This window comes from Phalacrocorax aristotelis, chromosome 1 (genome assembly GCF_949628215.1).
Source record: "Phalacrocorax aristotelis chromosome 1, bGulAri2.1, whole genome shotgun sequence".
Taxonomy (NCBI): Eukaryota; Metazoa; Chordata; class Aves; order Suliformes; family Phalacrocoracidae; genus Phalacrocorax; species Phalacrocorax aristotelis.
The window spans coordinates 208,466,997-208,487,875 of record NC_134276.1 but is presented as its reverse complement, the minus strand read 5'-3'; the positions used below and the strand labels follow the sequence as shown (position 1 = coordinate 208,487,875).

General features: G+C 36.4%; 1 protein-coding gene across 1 annotated transcript in view; it reads left to right on the top strand.

Moving 5' to 3' along the window:
• The window catches only part of PCLO (piccolo presynaptic cytomatrix protein), a 368,745-nt gene that overhangs the window by 125,007 nt on the left and 222,859 nt on the right, over window positions 1-20,879 (top strand). The gene's annotated exons all lie outside the window — the stretch shown is intronic.

The following is a 20,879-nucleotide window of genomic DNA, read 5'->3' as shown; positions in this document are numbered from 1 at the left end:
AAGTACTGAATGTAACATGGTTCCCTCTTCATTTAATTCTTCTCAGCATTTTTACTTCAACCTGTGACTGCATTTCCTGTTTTAATGTCACATTTCAAGTGTCTCTGATTTTGGTATTCAGGTTATTAGTGTTTTACTCTCAGGTTTCATTCAGTATTGTCAAACATTGGGTTTTCACATAAGTTCCTAACAGTTTGCAAATTACCCTTACGTTATGATCTCCCCTAGGAATATATTTCCTGTGGAAATATAGGAATTTCCTATTTCCTATAGGAAATATTTCCTATATTTCCTATGCTTGCTATGGCAAGCACTGTCATTATGAAGGGAGTCCAGCCCAGGAGACTAGCTGGTAGAGGTGAGGAAGGAGGCACCTGAGTTAATTAGAATTCATCCAAGAGACTGCATTAGATCAAGTGTGACAATAGTGTTAAGCTATATTAAAAATAAAGCTGTTGACATAACAGAATAAAAATAATAAAACTTTGATGTTTTGTGAAGAATTAACATTATATTAGTTTCCACAATGTGGATGAAGAGAGGGAAAATAATTTCCAGTGTCAGGATACTGCAATTTCCACCCTCAAATCTTGCCAAGTCAGGCAGGCTCTGACTCACAAAGTCATATGAAATAAAATATTTGAGTGGACAGAAATAAAACAATTTAACTTGGGAAAAAAATCTTAAATTTTTCTTTTCATAATAAAGCAGTGTAGTTTAAAATTATCTTGCGTAAAATTTTGATTTTTAAAGGACAGTACTTACCTTATTTTAATTTTTTTACTAGCTCTGCTGGTTGCTAAGACTTCCTAGGATAGCAGCTACAGGATTTTCTTGTTGATAAAAACATGAGGAATATTGTATTAACGTGGGGGGGGGTGGGGGGTGGGGTGGGGGGTGGGGGGAGAAAGGCACCATTTTATATTATTCTCTCTGCATTTTGGGTACAATCCTGAAAAGTTAAACTTTGTTCTGTAGATGGGAAAAGGCTTTTGAGCTAGATACAGATTTGAAAATCACTGCACTATTCTCTCAGTAACCACGAGTTTATTTTGGTTTTTCTAAAATTCATATGCATTGGAATCTATCAGCTGGATAGCCACTGAGGCCAGTGAACTGAACTGAACCATACTGAATGCTCGGAATTTAATTGTCTTGAATGCCTTATGTTTATACTTAGTAGTTTGGCACGAACTTGGTTATATAAATAGGAAACCATTCAGTTAAAGCACTGTTAACAACTAAATAATGGCACAAAGCTGTGAGGTTTTGAAATAATTTATCCAGTGACTGAAGAAGCAAATAAAGTTTTGGAGATAGTCAACTTCAGACAAAAGTTTTTTTTAAAAAATGAATAAAAATGTGTAAACTTGGACAATTCTACAAATACATGCATATGAATATCACGTTTGTTTAAGGTTACCAGCAGATTCACAAAAACTCAACTTTTTTTTTTTTGAAGTATATTTTTATATGTCTTATGTGGATGCTTTGAGTCAGAACTGCAGTACAAGCTCTAGTACTCTCTATTCAAACAGAGAAGGCATTTTGCTTGTGGAGACACTACTATGAGCATGCTTGCTGCAAAACCACTTTAGATCAGATCGATCATGATATCAATGGAAAGAAATAGGTATTTTTAGGATGTATTAGTTTGACACTCTCTGTACGCCTCTTTTGACCTAGAAATGCCTATTTTTCTCTACAGTCTATGAAGGAAACCTGGCTGAATCGAGTGCAATTCTTGTAAATGTTCTGTTTCAAGTACTGCACTGCTAAACATCAAGTACTAAACTACTAAACAAGGGAAGGGGTTTATATTCCATGGCAATGTTGTTTACAGGGATTGAAGTGGCATTTGTTCACTGTTACTCATTCCTGTCCCATATCCAACCTTCGAATTGTTCTCCCAACCATGGCCAACTATTCGTGTGGCCATGAGGTGACCTGGAAAGTCCTTACTCCTAATAAAACTTAAGCCTGGGAAATATTTTATTTTAACCATATTAATTCCTAAGTCTGTTTTCAGAAACTTGTGAGTAAATGGATGAGAAGGCAAGAGGCGTTTTGGGCTCATATTTTTGCCAGAGAAATACAGGTGAAACCACAACCCGTGATCAAGAAGCTTATAATTAAGCAGTCTTCTAGGGAAAGAGGAGCGGGGAATAAGCAGCCACCAGACTTTATGGAAATCACAGAAATAGACAGACATGGAATTGCAGACCTTTGCCATTAAGTTATGTTAGGTTGTGTTGTTTTTAATAATCACCAAAAAGTCCTCCCCTGTTGCCTGACGTTCATGGAGCAATCTGTGACACATTAATTCTCATTGTCCCTTCTACAAGTATGTTAAACAGAGGCTTAATCAATAAATTTAAAAAATAAAAAAAGAACTAATTTTCAGTATGAATAAGGCTAGACTAAACTAGAGACTATTAGAAAAATATTAATATTTTCATTTAGTACGTCATGATGAAACATTTGATGATAGTACTTAAAGATCCATCCAAAATAGTCTTTGACCCGTACGTGATTATTTTGAGCCTCTATGGAGGACAGGAAGAGTCCTGCAGGATTGAAGATGCAGCAGCATAATTTATAGCCTGGGATATATTCAGTGAGATCTCAGTATTTTCATTACTGGCGTTGATAAAGAGAGTAAAGGTATGAAACTGAAGATGAAGTAAGGCTAAGAAGAATTGCAAATACTGTGAAGACCAGGGTTAGAATACCTAATACAGCTACAAATGAGATGATGTCTAAAACCAACAAGATAAATCCAGTAAAGACAAGAACAAAACTCTGCTTTTATTAGGAAGAAATATAACAAATATATGAACAAAAAATCACTGGGCATCAGTAAGGCAGAAGAACATCTGAAGGTTATAACGCATCATGAATTCCATATAAATTAAGTGTGATGTGGTTTAAAAGAATACAAACCTACCTCTGCTAAACTAACAGTGACACTTTATAAAGATGCTATTATTTCATCTGCATTCACTGCTATTAAGATCTCAGCTAGAATTTTGTGTGCCTCTTTTGAGGACATCTGCTTTAAGAAAGGTATGGACCAGTGAGAGACAGTGCAGTTGTGAATAACAAGAATGGCCTATGAAACAAGTTTAAAATAATTAGGCTTGACTGCTCAAAACCAGAGAATATTGTAGGAAGTCATAAGAGCTGTCATCCAATATGTTGGAGACCATTCTGGAGAAATCCAATGTATTGCTATAGGAAAGGATATTAAGGGACCCAGTACATTTTCCGATTTGAATATTAGGAAAAATTTTCATCTGTCTACAAAGATATTCAAATAATGGGAAAATAGAGTTTGGAAGGCTATCAAATTTTCTTGCCTACATATTTTAGCAATATTTTTAATGGATGTATACATATTTTTAAAACTGCATAAGGGGTTGGGTTAGGCTTAAAGATACTTGCATCCTGCCTTAGAGTGGAGTTTGGTGATAGAAGATGCTGTTTCTGTGAAGCATGATTTTAATTTAAAGATCTAGAGGAAGCTCTGAGTTGACAACACTGGCCATGTTATGAGTTTGAATTAGGGCTAGGATGCTGGTATCATTCAGAATTATTGAAAGGGTGTTAACAGAGAGAGTTTGTGGCAGAGAGAGGAAATTAAATTATGGGTGTGATCAGCTGCAGGCAATGGCTGAATATCCTCAGTATTTTGATGTCGAAGTCCAGGGTCTTTAGGATAAAGTTTGTAGGAATAGCACAATCGGTGCAAAATGTTAAATGCAGGGGTTTAAGAACTGCTGTAAACCACTTCACTGGTAAAGATGATGAGTGGATCCACTTGAATTTACACCCCTATCTGCAGAGTTTGAGCCAAAACATGAAAAGACCCAAGCAACAAACAACATAGCATTCTAATGCATTTTAGCTATAATGCTATGAATATATCTGATAAATGCACTGAAATCACATTTAACTTGCAATGATAAATTTGGCAGCAAATTATTTGAAATAAACAGGAAAACACAAACTATGACAGTTTCAGAATATGAACAACTAGTCTGCAGTGTAATCAAGTGGCTTGATTTAGGCTGTAGTAGAAACCCAACTCTTTTCTTTGTTCATAGCTCCTCTGACATCTTATATACTGTAGACTTAGAGGAAGAACTGGAACAGATTTCTGCAGGTGTGGAAAACAGCGCAACTGGCATTCAGATCTTCATCTCTTTCTTCTGTAAAATAGAATAAGAAAACCTCAGACCTTAGTAACTTCTGAATGTTGGGGCAATTTCAGATCTGACAAAGCAGCAGAGTTCTCAAAGGCATTAAGAGGGGGCTTCATATTTTAGAAACCACTTGGGGAAATTCTTTGTAAAAGCTAAAAGTTCAAGAAAACCTTCCCTGAGCTCACATTTTCTTAGCTACAAAGGCAGATTATTACAATGGCAGATCATGCCATTGCAATTCAAGAAATATATACAAGAATCTTTAATATTACCCTTAATTTGTATTTCCTGTTGTGGGTAAGAAAATGATACAGTTATATGTTGGTATGTGTGTATATATAAATATATAAGTATGTCTATGTGTGTATTTGTATGTATTTATGTGTCTATACATAGATTTATCAATTTGGTGTACACAATGAGATGTTTATTTTTTCCCTTTTTGTTGATAGAACCTGAAAAAAATAAGCACATATTATGGCTTTCTCTTTCTCCCACTCTCTTTATATGCAGTAACACATATGTTTCTGTTCTGCCATAGTACTTCTAGGTAATGCTCAGATATATGGAAAATATTAGGAGCAGTGCTGATTTCTAAGAACTTTGCTTGTGCTCTGAGCACAAGAAAAGGGGGTGCTTGAGCAGGATATGGTAGGCAGAAGTAAATTTATTACTCAGGTTTCAGAGGAGGTCACAAGGGACCTTTTCTCTCTTCCAGTTACCTCTGACATATATATATATATATATATATATATATATATATATATATAAAAATTATGTAACCTTTTCTTACTAGGTTTTAACGTGTTTACTTTGGTGTGTACAGTATTTGTATGCGGTTAAACTGAAGCAGTAGCTGTAGAAAAGAACATCTGACCCTCTTCAAGAAGCAGTATTTTTCTCAAAATTGTGTGTAATATCTAATACTGATTTCAGTCTAGTGAAAGACTAAGTGAGCACTGATTAGGAGCTGTGTATATTTTAGAATAATAGTTGTCTTGTGGGCAGTATAGCATATGCTTCAGTATACAGAAGGCTAAATTGAAGGATCCAGAAATTGCCTCTTAAGAGCAAATCGAAGTCACAGCAACAAAGCAATCTTAATTCCATCTGCTGTCAGGAAAAAGCCAAACATAAGCCAACCAAAAATTTAGAGTTCTCCCCAATGATTTACCACCATAATTTCTTGCTTTATTATATTACAATTTCCAGCTGTAATCTAGTGGTTTGTAGGCAGTGTAACCATAGGTACTACTGAGTTTGTTCAACCTTGGTTAGCTTTTATCTGATACTGAGTGTTGGATTTTTTTTTTTACTTCACTGTTCTCTCCTTTTTTCTTCTTTTTTTGCCTTTTTTTTAATATGGAAAAAGATATGTAACAAGGTATTCCAGTCATCTTCAGTCTAACAGCCGTTTTATTTAATCTATCCAATTTTCTTCTTCTGTTTTTCCATGCAAAAGAAAGTCCTTCTCCCTGAAAAATTCCCATGGGAACATTGAGCTTTGTGTATACATCCATTTTGGTACAGACATTACAGGCAAAGAATATTGAATAGCTAATCAGTAGCTTATAAATGTATGAACAAATCAATAGAAAGCATGTTGTATCATTACAGGCAATGAAAGCTATTTCCTTATCCCTTCAGTTAAAGATTAGCATGTATTCGCATTTAATTGCAATCTTTATTTTAAAATAAACTAAGGACTTCTTGTAAAAACAATCCCTGTGGTTCATTTCTCCCCAGATTAGCTGTGTTTACCTCCCTCCAAAACCTGTGTTTATAACATGGTTGATTTCATCAGAATTAATGTTTGTTGCATTCCTGATGCATCTAGTATGAGACTTCAAAGGTTCATGCATATGTTTATTGTACTGCCTGCAAATGAATTAGAGAAGCCTGTGCTAATACTGTGTTTATAACCTACCTATGATTATTAAAGTACCTCAACCAACTAGCCCCACCTTGGCTGAGAGGTATCTGTGACGGAATGGTTGAAGTCAGAGCTTGACGCCCACGCTCAGTTCCTAGAGCGAGTTCTGCGGCAGTGAAAGGGGATTGTGATGACCCTGGAAGGTTGGTTTGTCACAAATGGGAAAGCGGGAGGAGAATGTGTGGTGAACAGTATTAGCGTCCCTGCTCTGTAGCTTGAAATGTGTAGCAAGTCACACACTAGATCCTCTTGTTGATCTTAAAGGCCAGTGCTAGCGCATAGGCCTCTGCTGGCATTTCAGTACCGGTGCTGATGTCATGTGAAGGGATGATGTAGACATAAGTACACAATAAACAGTAGGGCTCAACTTCAGTTGCATAAATAATCTACATTTAATGCATAATGATAGAAGCCTGAACCTATGACTTCTCTCTTGGTCCAAGAAATGCCTTTATTTGAGTCTAACCAGTGACATGTTTAGGAAGAAGAGACTCCAATCTGGGACAGCCCATCTTTTCTTTCAAGACTGAAAATTTGTCAGCCCATGATTATTGCCCTTTGCGATAGTATTGAACACCCACACTTGATCATTCCAGAGCTTTCTGCCTCCCTCTACCCCCTCGCAGATCCAGCATGGAGACCTGCTTCATCCTGTGCATCCCTGGGAGATGACTGAAGTACTAAAAAAGGAGCAATAAGACATCTTTTGAAAAGTCTTCTAGCTGGAAAGAATAAATTTTAGAGCAAAATTTCCTCCAATGCCCAAAGGATTAAATCTGTTATAATTTCAAAACTAAAAATAGAAGTCAAGAGAGCTATGCCTTGGAGCCCAGAAAATAGTTTTTCCCTTCACCAGTAGAAGTCCAGGTTTTAGCCTCAGGGCAGTGAAGGCCACCAGGACATTTGTTTTAGCAGTTGTTTGCTGGCCAGGTGACTGTTGTCTCACCTTTGTGTGAGCTGAAGCTCTGTGAACAACATGAATAATAGAAGTCTGGCAAACCTTGGTTGGACTAGATGATCTTCCAGCCTGCATGATCCTGTGACTCTGTGACAATATTTTCCAAATCAACTAGTGATCAAGAGTCTAGAACTTGTGAAACAAAATTTTAAAATTATTTGACGCTGGCAATGTAACCTATGCCTGCCCTGTTCCTCAGGGCCCTGAATGGGTACTTCAAATCAAATAGATATGGTTTTGATGCATCAGCCGTGTCTGTGCCCCAGGATCTAGGGAATGCAAAAAAAAAAAAAAGAAAAAAAAAGTTACTTAGGAGAGAAACTTGCTAATCAGGCCAGATGTGACTAGTCCTCTCTCATACAGTGTGTCCTATGACATGATTGCAGAACATGAACGTGCTTACTGGGCTGCCTGCCTTTGCAAATCCCAGAATCTCTCTGAACCTGGATGCAGAGATTAGACACTTCCTTTGTCCTCAGGGCATCTTCTTTGATTCCCTGCAGGATACAGGAACTAGCTTTCTGAGGCTGTCATCAGGTGCATGGAGAAAGCATTTACTGAGCCATTATCAAATTAAACATCCAGGGAAGGATCCCAGAGTTACGAAAGTGAAACAATGCCAACATTTGACAAGGTTCTTTGCTTGTTGGCATTAGGCCTATGTATTGTACTCAAAACAAATGTGCTTGGTTTTGAATTTGCTACTCCTTCTGTAATCACTAGAAAGAAAGGAATATTTCAAGACAGTGTTGATCTGATTAATGTCAGGCTTTATGTAATTAACAGAACACCTTTTCATAAGCAATCCTTCTTTATAAGAAATCCCAAAGCCACCAATACTACATGTGTTTCACAGAACTAACAGCTCCCTCTGGGCCCAGAGCCCTGCATGGCACACAGAAGCCTTGTTACAGTCCCTCACCGCCAAATCACCCTGTGTACGTACCCTGACACAAGGACTCCTCCTGGATATTGCAGCAATACTGCAGCTAACAGATGGGCCTGTAATGCTTGCTAGGTCCTCCTACCCTGCAGACACAGATCAAATACCTGAGGATCACAAACTGTTGTCCAAGGCAGACGTTCTTGGCTAATCTGTACTCTCTAGAAGTTTCCATAGAGTGAAAGAACTTCTGTTACATCAACCTGAATTTGCCAGTTTAGGCTCCCTGTAAAGCAGAGGTACACATTCATCTCCCCCTCTTTTCCAGACTTCAGTGAAACATGTAGCCTTTCTAGAAAGCTACAAGGCTTGATACCTGGTTTGTCACCTGGTGTCAGGTGTTATTGCTCTGTGTCTCTTTAATGATGTGCTCATTTATAATACATCACAATGTGTTTCTTAGGAGCTCTGCATTAAAATACTCTAAAGTAATATTACAGGATCTTACTGAATTTTACCTAATGGGTCAAGTAATTTTATATGGGAAGATATCATAGAATCACAGAATCATTTAGGTTGGAAAAGACCCTTAAGACCATCGAGTCCAACCATTAACCTAACATATCAATCATCAATACTACTTTCTCCTTGAACTTCAGTCAGTCTAACCCTTGGAACAGCACCAAAAGCATAATGCTGGTATTATTTTGAAAACAGCCTATTTCTGAGTCCAGGCAGTAAATAGCATGCATCTCTTCTATGTATTATATATATTTTTATATATATATTAGCCCATGTCAGATAAGACAGCTTTTGATCATAGTGGGCATGAGAGTCTAGTTACAGTGTTATATGAAGCCTCTCATTCAAATACTAGCAGACAGGAACTATATAAAGTCTCTTACTTCAAGTACTAGAGGATAGGAGCTTTTTCCAAGTTCACAGCAGTGCATTTTAAGACTTGACACTGAAATATGTTATTTGGTTGTATCATGTCATGGGTCATACCTTTATTGTTACAAGAATTGGTGAGCTTGTGCTGTAGCATGACAACTTTCTGGAAGGCAAATTTGTTTAATAGATGTCCTGTATGTTCTTTGAGGACACTACCTGGTACAAGAGTTTTAATAACTCTTTTGCTCTTCCTTCCTCTGTCCCATGCCTCTTCATTTTATTGTGATGTAGAGTTCTGGTTATGGTCTATTAGAAACTTAATTCCAACTGCATTGGACGCTAGGTATAGACAAATTTGATTTCTGCAAGTCCTATTTCCAGAGCAGAGTTCATTGCCTCTTTTCTTTTTTATTCATATACTGCTGTCAGACAGATAGTTGTGGAAGGAGACCAGCTTCCTAGTCTCCTTCATATAATGGAACAGTGATCTGCATTTGGCAGGATCAAAGCAGACATTTTCCCTGTGCAGAGATAACCTCACAGTTACCTGCCCTCTGAACAGACATTGCTGAGGAGATGTTTTCTTTTGCTTGGGTTCTTTTTGGCTTAATTGATTGATCTTTGTCTGGATACAGTCCTGTTCAATTTAATTCTGAAAACTTGAATGTAAGAGGAAAATTTTCTGTAAGAGTTTCCTATGACCAGACTGAAAATCTGAGTAGGAAACCCTTCACCCTATTGACATTCTAGCTGTGGCTCACAAGAGCTATTAGAGGCTTCCTCCTGCTAGTCTGAAAAACCTTTACATAATGGGGTGGAAAACAACTTTGTGAAGGGACACAAATATTGCTCCACAGAATTCTGAAAATAGCAACCTGCCTTCCTCATCTGTAGCACAGTAGGGGCAAGCTCAGCAATTACACTGATCACTAAAGTGCTGATAAAACAGCACTACTCTCCCTAAGGAATCTTGTAAATAAAGATCTACAAGACTGTTCCTGTCTCGTACGGGCTAGCTGCAGAAATAGTCGCAGATCTGCCAGCAGAATCAGATGTTTGGTCAATGCCTTTGCAGACTTCCACAGACACCCTCATGTCAGATAAGACTAAGAACCCGAGGTCCCCTGTATTTACTCTACAGCCTATTTTCCTACTTTTTTATCCCCAACCTAGAAACTGCAGAATATATGTACTTTGAAATGCTAACTGAGGCAAGAGCTGAGTTACCATTGGCAAGCCGTCTTGGCCATAGGCTTTTATTTCAGTCACTTGAATCATTCCTGGCTAGGTTTTCCAAGTCTCAGTAAATACACTGGATGCTGGTACATGCTCCTATTGCTGCCTACACTTTTATCCATCTGTTATCATGGCACTATTCCTACTTAGAAGTTGGTGAGACCATTACATTAGATTACAGGTGCCAAGTGAATGTGGGTTTAGGCAGTTACAAAAGCTCTTCTGTGGGCTATCTCTGCTCCAAGGTAGAACTGCCACATTGATGCCACATGCTTTCTTACCTCCTGACATCTGTTGATGCTGGAATGCCAGAAAAATACCTGTGTACCTCTAAAATGGATCGCTCTGTTGCTTGTACTTGTTGACAAATTGTATTGCCAGTCTTCGACAGAGATGCTTCATGAGATCACATTCTTTTCCAAACACAGAAACCCCTCGCTGTTGTTTTTAAAGCAGTTTTGTAACCTACAATGTCAGCCTTTAGCTCCATTGGTACAAAAGAGTTTGTATTGATCCTAAGTCACCTAGGTTCAGTAGCCATAATAATTAATCGATAGATATGTCAAGGAGCTTGATAACTAAGTCTTGTTACTACAGTTCATCAGCATGCAACTGTTTGATTGCAATGTCATCACCGAACAGTGGTTTTGATGCAGCATACCACACTTCTGATATTTATTTTTTTACTCAGCCAACTATTTTACATGATGAATTTATTTAAACTAATTGCTTAGGAAAGTAGTAAGTTATTTTAGAATAAGTTCTAAAATGTGCTCAAACACATGGTCAGGTATTGTAGCAGCTTAACAGACTACTGCTCAGCTGAGCTGTGGTACCTGCGCATATTAAATGTCCACTCTTAAATGGCTGCAAAGAAATCAGTATCACATTTTAACAAGTTAGCTCTGAGCAGCACTGACTGATGATAAGACACTTTAATTGTTACAAATGTGACATAAATATGAATGTACCACCTTTTAAAATTCAGGGAGAATGGAAATGAATGGTTAGTCAGGTGCTGTGGCTGCACTGGAAGCTAAGCTGCAGTAACTTAATTGCTTATAACTCTGTTCTCAGACAGTTTCTCCTCACTTTGCATTAAAATGCATTAGACTTAACATTGGTAGAAGTAGTGTAACCACAATAAACTATTGTGTTTTAATTTGCAATGGAATGGGCTAAAGTGCACATGCTGATAGTTACACGAGCGTATTTAATGAGTGCTCGTTTCATAAGCACCATATCGTGATTGTGTTCACTGATGTGTGTGAAACCTTGTGTATAAATACTCATAGGAGTTTTCTTCTAAAACTTACGATGTTTCTAACAATTTTTTCACCACTCTTCAGAAACAGGAATTGAAGAGGAAATATAACTGCTTTTTAGACCAAATAATAATACGACCTGTGAGACTGCATTTATATCTGCCACATATTTTCTGTCATCATTTGTAGGAGCATTACTGGCTTCTGTTTATTCTTACTTTAAATTTTATTTTAAACTTTTAAAGTCTTATCATTATTATAAAAATATTTTATCTTTAATATTAAAAAACAGTTTGAAATCACAGGTTGTACTACAGTGGATGCATATTTTTAAATGTAAAGTTCAGTGAAGAAATGACAGGGTCTTAGGACATTGGATCAGTTTTTGAGTTGTCCTGTTCTCTTCTTGGGGCTCCATGTAGCTCTTGAGACTGGTTGGGATTCAGCTAAAGAATACTATCTCTAAATTCAGTTGACTACAAGTAGGTGTCCAGCCTCCTATAAAAGTAAGCGAGAAGCCAGTCAGTCCAGCTAACGGAGCCTGAAGAGAGAGTTAGGTAGCCTAGGGAGTTGCCACTGAGAATCTATTTTATTGTGAGTTCTTTATAATGCAAACTCAGAAAACTAGACTAGCATTCAGGTGGCTAAACATAGGTACCTAATACCATTTCAAGCATGTTAGAGTAGCATTCGTTGCTTCTTGCTTGCAGTTCAGAAGGCACAGGTCTCCTGTAGATGCTGGCTCATATCTTCCAGCTCCTTTTTGGTGTCTCAGACACTGCAGTGTATATAAAAAGGTTGGGCATAGGTGAGGCAGGATGCAGTAAGGCATCTCAAATGGCAGTGACCTCCAGGTGCAAGCAATTGAAAACACATGAAAAACAAATTTAAGTGTCACAATCTCAGATCAAGTTTCTCTCTCTCCTTCTCTCCTAGTAGTAGGCAGGGTAAGGTCTCATAATTATTGCAGGGTCTTTACAGTTTAGAGACTGTGTTTATGTACGCTTTTAAGTGAAAGGACTTCCCACAGTGGAAGGGGGTGCCTTGCACTGCTACGTTTGTGGTTTGTTCACATTCTGGCAATATGAAGAAATTACACTACCATTATTTATTTCAGGGCATTTTCCCCAAAAAAAAGAATCACTGACATGGAGCTGTTTCTTTATATGAATTTACATATTTTGCATCCCCATGCAGCAGTTTGTCAGTTAACCTTTGAGTACCACAAAAAAGATTACTTAAGTGTCCTCTTGGTTGACAGTTTCTATCAACATTAAGCAGTCACATCTTTGCACATTGGCTGTCACTTCAGACACGTGAGATTAGTCAGTGCTTTCGTAACACCCTTCTGGAAATGGAAATTCATATTACACTTATCTCTTCCTCTACCTGTTTTCTTCCTCTTGCTTTCTGTGCATGTCAGTGAGAGAGAGACTGTCTAAGGACTTTATCTTTAATGGAAATGTTGCTGAATTAAATTAACTGCTTAAATAAACATCAAATAAGTTCTCTAGAGTGGAAGCGAGTTAATATTTTCTGAATGCTGGCTGAACAAGAAAGTAAGACTACGTCTTGGCAGTAATTATAAAAACTACTCCACAGGAACAAAAAGATTTCAAACTTCAGACATGACTGAAAACATTAGAGAAAGGTTCATGTTGGAACTGGGCAGGAAGATTTTTCTTTACTACCCTAATCTCTTGACATTTACAAAATATTCCGAGGTCAGAGATTCTGGAACTCTTTAGAAGGGACAATTTCATATTTATTCTCTGCATGATTTAAGCAAAGGTTGATTCTTCAGATTTCTGTGAAGCCTGGGGTAGATTAGTTTCATTTCATTTTTTAAAGATTATAACTTGTATAAATAATTAACACTGTAAAAAATTAATTCAAAATCTATATTTGCATTCAAAGACGGAAATGCAGCTCTCTGATATCTTTGATAGCTCTATATCTCTGTTCTAAATTTCTGGGTATCGGTATTTGCTATGTTCTATGAGCGTCTTCCATATTGTCCCCATTAGAAAATCTGAGAACACTTTTCTGACAAACATTTTATCAAAGGTGATATGATTCTCCAGGTAATTTGGGGTATGGTTAATAAGCATTTTGGAATGAAAAAAATAGTTCATTGGAAACTCTCAGTGAGATCTTCTCTGACGTAGTGCTTGAAAATGAAGTTGATGAATATTCTTGTTCACGGTGGTCTTTCAACATGTAAAGTTCCAATTTTCCACAAAGAATTGATCAAGAAATAATATCCTGAAGCTAAGTTATTCTTTAATACTCTTTTTTTTTTTTTCTGCATGTATACTACGTATGAAGGTTTTTAATCTGAGTCTGCAAGAGAGGCTTTGAGATACTACGTTGTGCTACCTAATACTAGGAAAACTTAGTAATTTCATTAAAAATACTAATTCTGAAAACATCAGTAAGTGTTAATATGTATTCCTTTCTTGATCATTTAGAGCAAGTACTGATAGTTAGAATTATTTATGGAAAATGTGTCATACACAGAATTAGTCTTCTTTGCACCATAGGAACTAGAGATGTGTTAATCAACCTTTTCTTTTACCCATTTAGGATTGTGTTCATGTCAATGAGTAAACGTTTTCTGATATAATATTTAAATGGTCCAGGTGAGAATGTGCCACAGAGTGACTGAAGGCATATTCATCTCCTGGAATAGAGCAGTGACTCCAGTTCTGTTGTGCTTCAGAGAAACCTTAGATCTCATTTACCTCATGCAGAGGTGAACAAGGGAAAGTTTCTCCAGTCTGAAGTGATTTCCTCTGACCTTATCTCAACAGCAAGAAAAATGTGTGAATTACTCTTTCAAGCTTCCTTAAAGGCATTTCAGCAGATGGCTAAAATAGTGAAATCTTGCTTCTGTCAGCCACTTTCCATAGGGATAAGAAAAAGGAAAAACCTTAACTTGTCTGAGTAGTAACAAAGGGGGTGATAAACAGTAATCTCTCCCGAGAATCCATTAATTTCTTTGGAGTGTTTCCTATTGAAGCTAAGGGTTCTGTTCCTATTAATTAGTGGGAAATTGCATTTGGTGGCATGTCATGCATAAAGAACTCAGTACACTCTATCAGTAAGACACTATGCAGTTTGGGAACCAAACTGTTTTCAAAGATGCCTAGTCACACTTCGTGTTCGTTCAGATGCACCTTTGATTATGAGTGCTATGAGGGCTACCGGGTTCTGCAGTTTTTGTGGTATGAGAATATACTAGTTTCGCTCTGATTTGTAATGGCATTTGTACATTCACATTGCCGTTTGCATGTATAAGAGACAGATAAAGAAAAGGTGCATGTCCAAATGTTTTCAGTGCATATTGTTCTGTGTACAAAAATAATGGTATATTCTAAAAGGTATACCCTAAAAGGGAACTAGATGATATAGAATAGTAAATTTAGCCATTTCTATCATAGTTCTTAGCTCATTCCTTAAGTATGCTCATGACCATAGTTACCTCTCATGTAACACAGGCTGATGCCTGTGTGTCTCTGATTATACTGATTTGAATTCTACCTTAAATCAGAATCAGTTCTGTTAAAAAATACATAGTTGATTCTTCGAACTTTGGTTACCTCTGAACTTCTAAATGGACTTCATTTCAATGAGCCATGTTAACTTGACAAACTAGCATGTGTTGTCAAGAAGGCTGCTGTCCTAGAAAGGTGAATAAAAATGAAAATAAAAGAAAATCTCCGTCTAGAGAAATGGCCTATGCTTTGGGCTTGAAGGCTCATTGACTTGCAATAATACATGAACATTTCTGAAAAAGGGACTCTAAAATATTGGTATTTTTCCCCTTAATTTTGCAGAATATTTTGAGATAGTAAAAATTAATCAATAGAGACTGAAAAATCAATTTAAAATGTAATCTAGAATTGGAAGTTCAGAAATTTTAGTTTTACTATATTTTAGTTTTACCTATATTCTCCCTCTGTTGGAGTGTGTTTAAACTCTCATAGACAGTAGTTGACACTGTCAAGTGATTAGTCTCTCAGTTTATTTGATTCTTCACTGTTCATAGTCAACAGGATTTCCAAATTGTATGTAAGTATCACTGAAGGTTTCCTCTACATGTTGTATTTTCATGCAGGCACGTAGACAAGGTTATCATCTTTATTATTCTTCATTGTGGATTTGGGTTTTTTTTCTGCATAGCAGAATTTACTTCTTATAGAAATTTTAACTGTACAGGTTAAATGTAGATTTTCTTCTATACTATTATTTATTATAGAGCTAAACTAAGCAACATGATTTGTCTTTTCCATTTGATACTTATCTCATTGTGTCATTAAAGATATATTCCTGAATTTGGCTTAAATTTACACATACTAAAGATGGATTAAATCCACAAAATCCAAAATCTGATTTCAAATAGTGTTTATAATATTAAGAACCAATCACAAAATTCTGATCCATCTCAGTGCAGATGAGTGTTTAAAATAACAAACTTGGTAAAGATTCTCACAGATCTTGTGAGGAATTAGAAACAGAATAATGGAAAAACTTTAGCATTGAAATCATACATTCAGAATCAAAGGAAATATGCCAACAAACATGAAATTAGACTAAGTAATTCATTGCTAAAAGTTGTTCATAAGAGTAAATCTCTATAAAATTGAAAAGAGTTGAACAACAAGGAAGTCTAAGAACTTGCAATAATTACCAAAAAAAAGTAGAAATAAATCTAAGTTTTTCAGGGTTTCAGCTAACTGCAGTGAATAGCCACTACATTTATCTCCCCTCCTGGTGAAGCATAGAATATTTCTACTGTCAGAGACAAAAAGCCATGTGAAGCAACCTACAAGCTTGGCCTAGAAATAAGCTAGACTAAAATTAATTTTCACTTAAGAACATTTGTGGGCCACTCTGAAATAGGATTGGAAGGCTTAGGATGTCTTGACACCTTTCTGAATGAGGCCCTCATCACTGTTCTAGAAACATATAGCATTTTTATTTGAGAAGTGTATGTCCAAAACAAATCTGTGAGTTTAAATGAGGTAGCCTATGAGTTAGAACTGCAGATTATTGAAGTTGTTCTGGGAACGTATTGTCAGATCTTGTCACAAAATATTTCAGATTTTAGCATATATACATAAGCTTTATAACCTGGGTATAACTATGTAAGAGACTGCAAAAGACTTGACATGAATGAGTAATGCAGAAACATAAAGCTTAGCTTCTGTCATAACTGACAGCATTCTTTCCAAACAGGTGCTGAAGTTTTTTGCCAAGATACTCAGTTTCACAGAGGAATGCAGTATTTTCAGGCCTGCTCAGAACTGTATACTGTCTCCTTCCTTATTTTTAACGGTGCAGAAAATTTTACCAGGAGAAAACAAAATCTTCTGCAATTCATCCCATTACTGAGAGAACATAAATAGAACTAAGTGAAGGATCTGTGACTTTAGGTTATATAAAAAATAGAAAACATCAATAGAAGTAATTAAAAAATGTAGACTAACAAATCAAGTTAGTAGAATTATTGCAATGTATATCTTGCATATATGAACCCTCAGATTTCATTCTTTTAACATTAAAAATGGACTTGACAGCAATGCTTTGAAAAAGTGCAGTTCAACTTCAAGGGAAATTATCTATTCTCTGTAAACAGAAATTTGGTACAACAATGACATTTTCTCCAGTTCTACTCAGTCTCTATCTTTCCTGAAAACTGAGGATCCAGTTTGTGTTTAGTTGGGCCTTCTGCTAGCTTGCCAGCAAATATGTCACATGCTTATGTGTCCGTGCACTCTTTCAAACAAATGTATCTCTGCACTCTACAAAAATAACATTATTTAGTTTCTGTAGGGAAAAGTTAGAAGGCACCTGCGCCCCATCTATTACAAAAATACTCTTCTCCAGCTAAACCTGTAAAAAACTTGCAAGAAACTTTTTTTCATTTCTCTTCTTCTACCAACTTGAGTCTGCTCATTTGTGATTCTACACGTGTAATTTCATACTATTAATTGCTTTCTGTTACATGGGATAATTTGCAAATTGTGTTTAATGACCAAAAGTCACTCTTTTAAGAGTTGCTCAGTGACACAAATCATCTACTTTGTGCTGTTTTAGAGTTTATCATTAATTTGTGGCAAATAAAATATTGAGTGACTTCATTCATAGTGTTCATTCAGAAGTAAACTCTACTCTTTAATTAGAAGGGAGAATCCATCTGTTTTTATTTTCAGCTACAATACTGAAGCTGGTCAGAATTAACAATTTCTTTCAGTGAAAGTCTGTTTTAAAACATAGGGTTCTCCTGAATGCATTGAAATATTTAATGAAATACTACAAAAAAATGTTATTAGATGTATTGAAATAATGTTTTCACACAAAATAGTGAATATAATGAGGCCATAAGCAATATAAACTATTAGTAAACTATGAGTTGTGGAACAGGGACTCACCTGAAGCTGTCCACACTGTTCATCACTAGCATGCTCCCTGGCATGTTTTTAATATGTACCAACTTATCACAATCTAGGCAATTTATGGTCATAGTTTGCATAATAGCATCCAATGTATTCCCAACAGACAGTTTGGATTAATTAATTCTGGTTTGGGCTGAAATGTATTTAGGTGGGAGGGCTAGTTAAGCCATATAGACAGGAGCATTGCTGCGCCACTTGAGCTCAGTGGAAGAGAACAGACCCTGACTCATTTATTTGGAAATGTGGGCCTCAGAGACCTGTCCATAAGGGAGATTGATGGCACAAAACAACATGATTTGTACCTCCCTTGAGATAAAATGGTGTATTGGCTCAGCAGGGTACAGATTTAATGTCTAATTTTCTCTCTTAAAATGTTTTAGAGCTGTGCTTTATCTAATTGTAAGACAGATGAATAAGACGACTTGCATCTTGAGATGCATGCTTCTTTTCACACGCTGTAAAATTAGTTAAGGGTAACTAGCTTAGGTATATTCTGTTAGGTGTTTCAAGTGAGGTGAGATTAATGTCTCATTGTCATTTGTTCTGACCCTTTTAGCTGAGATGATGTTTATACAGTTGAAGAGAGGGAGATAGATTCCAGGGTCCGTGGTTCTTTGTTCTTTTTTTGATTTTCCAGAAGAGACACTGGGCAGCCTTCACAGGTTGTCTTTCTAGGACTTTCACATTATTTCCCCCCGCCCATCTTTTCTATTAAATACTAAAGTGGGATCTGCTGAATTAGCTATTTACAAATTGAGCTGATTCAAATTAAGATTATGGTGAGTGCAGGTATAAAAATAGAATGTTTCATCTTTCTGTCGATGTGGGATGGCTTTTGCAGTAAATACTAGTAGGCTATAGACCTAGAAGCTTAAAATTTGCGTGTAAATATATATACACACACACACAAAGCATTTCAGATCTTCAGCCACTGTGGGCTGAAAAGAACTAATTGAATTAAGTTAAAGAGTTTTATATCCGCGGAATAGTTATTGACTCTTCAGCAGGCTAACTAATCTTATTTTTCACAGGTTCTGCACAGGAAACGATTTCATTACCATACAACACCCTGAATCTTAAAATTAAGTGATCTGTTTAGGATTAACTTCAACAAATCTACCTTAAATCACAATGATTCTTTAACAGGTCAGATGACTTTTATGGGAAACACATAACTTCAAGATACCTGTCATGATTTATTGACTTTTTTTCCCAATGGCAATTACTGATATGCATTGAAACACATCGGCAGTTTTTGAATGTGACTACAGTCACCACTGCCCTTCTGTTCTAAATGCGTATTGCATAAGTCAGCAAATGCTCTTACTACATCAGGATTGGATACTGTTCAGCATCTAGAGGTCTTTTTGTGTGGAAATAATAATTGTATTACAGTATTTTTAGAGAGCTAACTGGAGTTTTTGCGAATTCTTTCTTTAACCCTGTTATAAGAATGACCACACTTTCCCTATATAGAATTTAAAAAAGGCCTTAGTAAGAGTTGTATTCCTAGATGAGAAATGATCTGTACATTCTTACTTGACACTTTTCTGGAATACCATAGAAAACAGGAGTTGATAACATTTATAATCAAATTATTGGGACATCCTTTTCATTTGTTTCTCTTTTCTACTGAAGTATAAAATTGGATTTCCTTAAAATTAATGTGGGCAGGGAGGAAAAGGAAATACAGACACTGAACTAGAGGTCAACCTCGGGGCTTGTGTCTGGCTCACTAGATGGTCTAAAATAAATTATAGCTTCTCCAATTACATTTCGACTATTCCATAGAATGCTATAATGGTTCTTGGCTTTTTCTTACGAGCATTGTGAATTAAAGTCTGAGCAGGACTTTGACATCCTGAAATGAGCAAACTGCCTTAATGCAACGCATCATCATCTGTGTAGGACAGGAGAAAGAATGGTGGAGTCTGGCAAAGGAGTGATCTTCTAGAAAATGTAAATTAGGTCTGCAGAAACTGAGTAGAATTTATAATAAATGGCCTAGATCAGAAGGAAAGACTAAAGAAGAGAGAGAGAAATATTATTTATTCCCGCCTCATCTGTTGCGGCACCAGATTCCCTGGGATTTTTTACATCTAAACTCTGTACATTAGCCTCATGTTTACTTATATCTGACATGACATCTCCATAAATTTGCAAAGGGCTCAGTTTTACTGATGACATTTGTAAATCTCACCAGGTGAATGGGAGATTGAAGTCAGATACTGCTTCTCTCTATATCTAGTGGATCTGTGCTCAGAGTGATAAACTATCAGCCATGAACGCTGATACAATTTATTCTTGTAACAATGATTGTAAAAGGGATAGAAAATGGCAAATTTATAATGCATTCTTGTCACATAGATTGTAATGAGAACAGAAAATATCACAAACTTAATTTATTCTGGTGAAAGTTGTCAAATTGTAAATGAGAACAGAAGACAGCACAGAAAATGTACCAATTCTCTGAGCTTCCTAAAATGCAATCTCACTCTTACCCTCAAATGACATTTTCCAGGTTCCCTTGGTCTGCTCCAATGTACAGTGTTTCTTTGTTCACTTAGCCGCCTCTGAGTGTCTCATTAGAAATATGCACACATTACAAAAATGTAATGGGGTTGTGCAGTTGCTTCATAAGAAGACATTTTAGAAATGTTTCATGCCTTTCATCATTGTAAAGATAATGTAAGATTATGATGGTTTTGAGCTAAACATGGAGAGTTTAAACCAAGTAGAACCAACCCGGGTCAGTTTGAGAAGGGTTGTGTATAGTTTTGGGCAGCATTTGTAAATGGCATTCACATTGGTTGGTGACATTTAAGAAAAGTAGTCTGAGTTTGAAGTACTGCATGATATTCAATATGACTTTTAATAGTTTTTGGAACTTCATTTGAGTCTTTGGTCTACTTATAGTCTTTTTATTCAGACTGGGTAGGAACTATATTCTTATCTTCAATAATTCTGGAAACTCAGTGAGTTTGTTTCCTAATTGGTCGCACAAAAACCTCTATCAAGCATAGATGCTTCAGATAGTCCTTTTG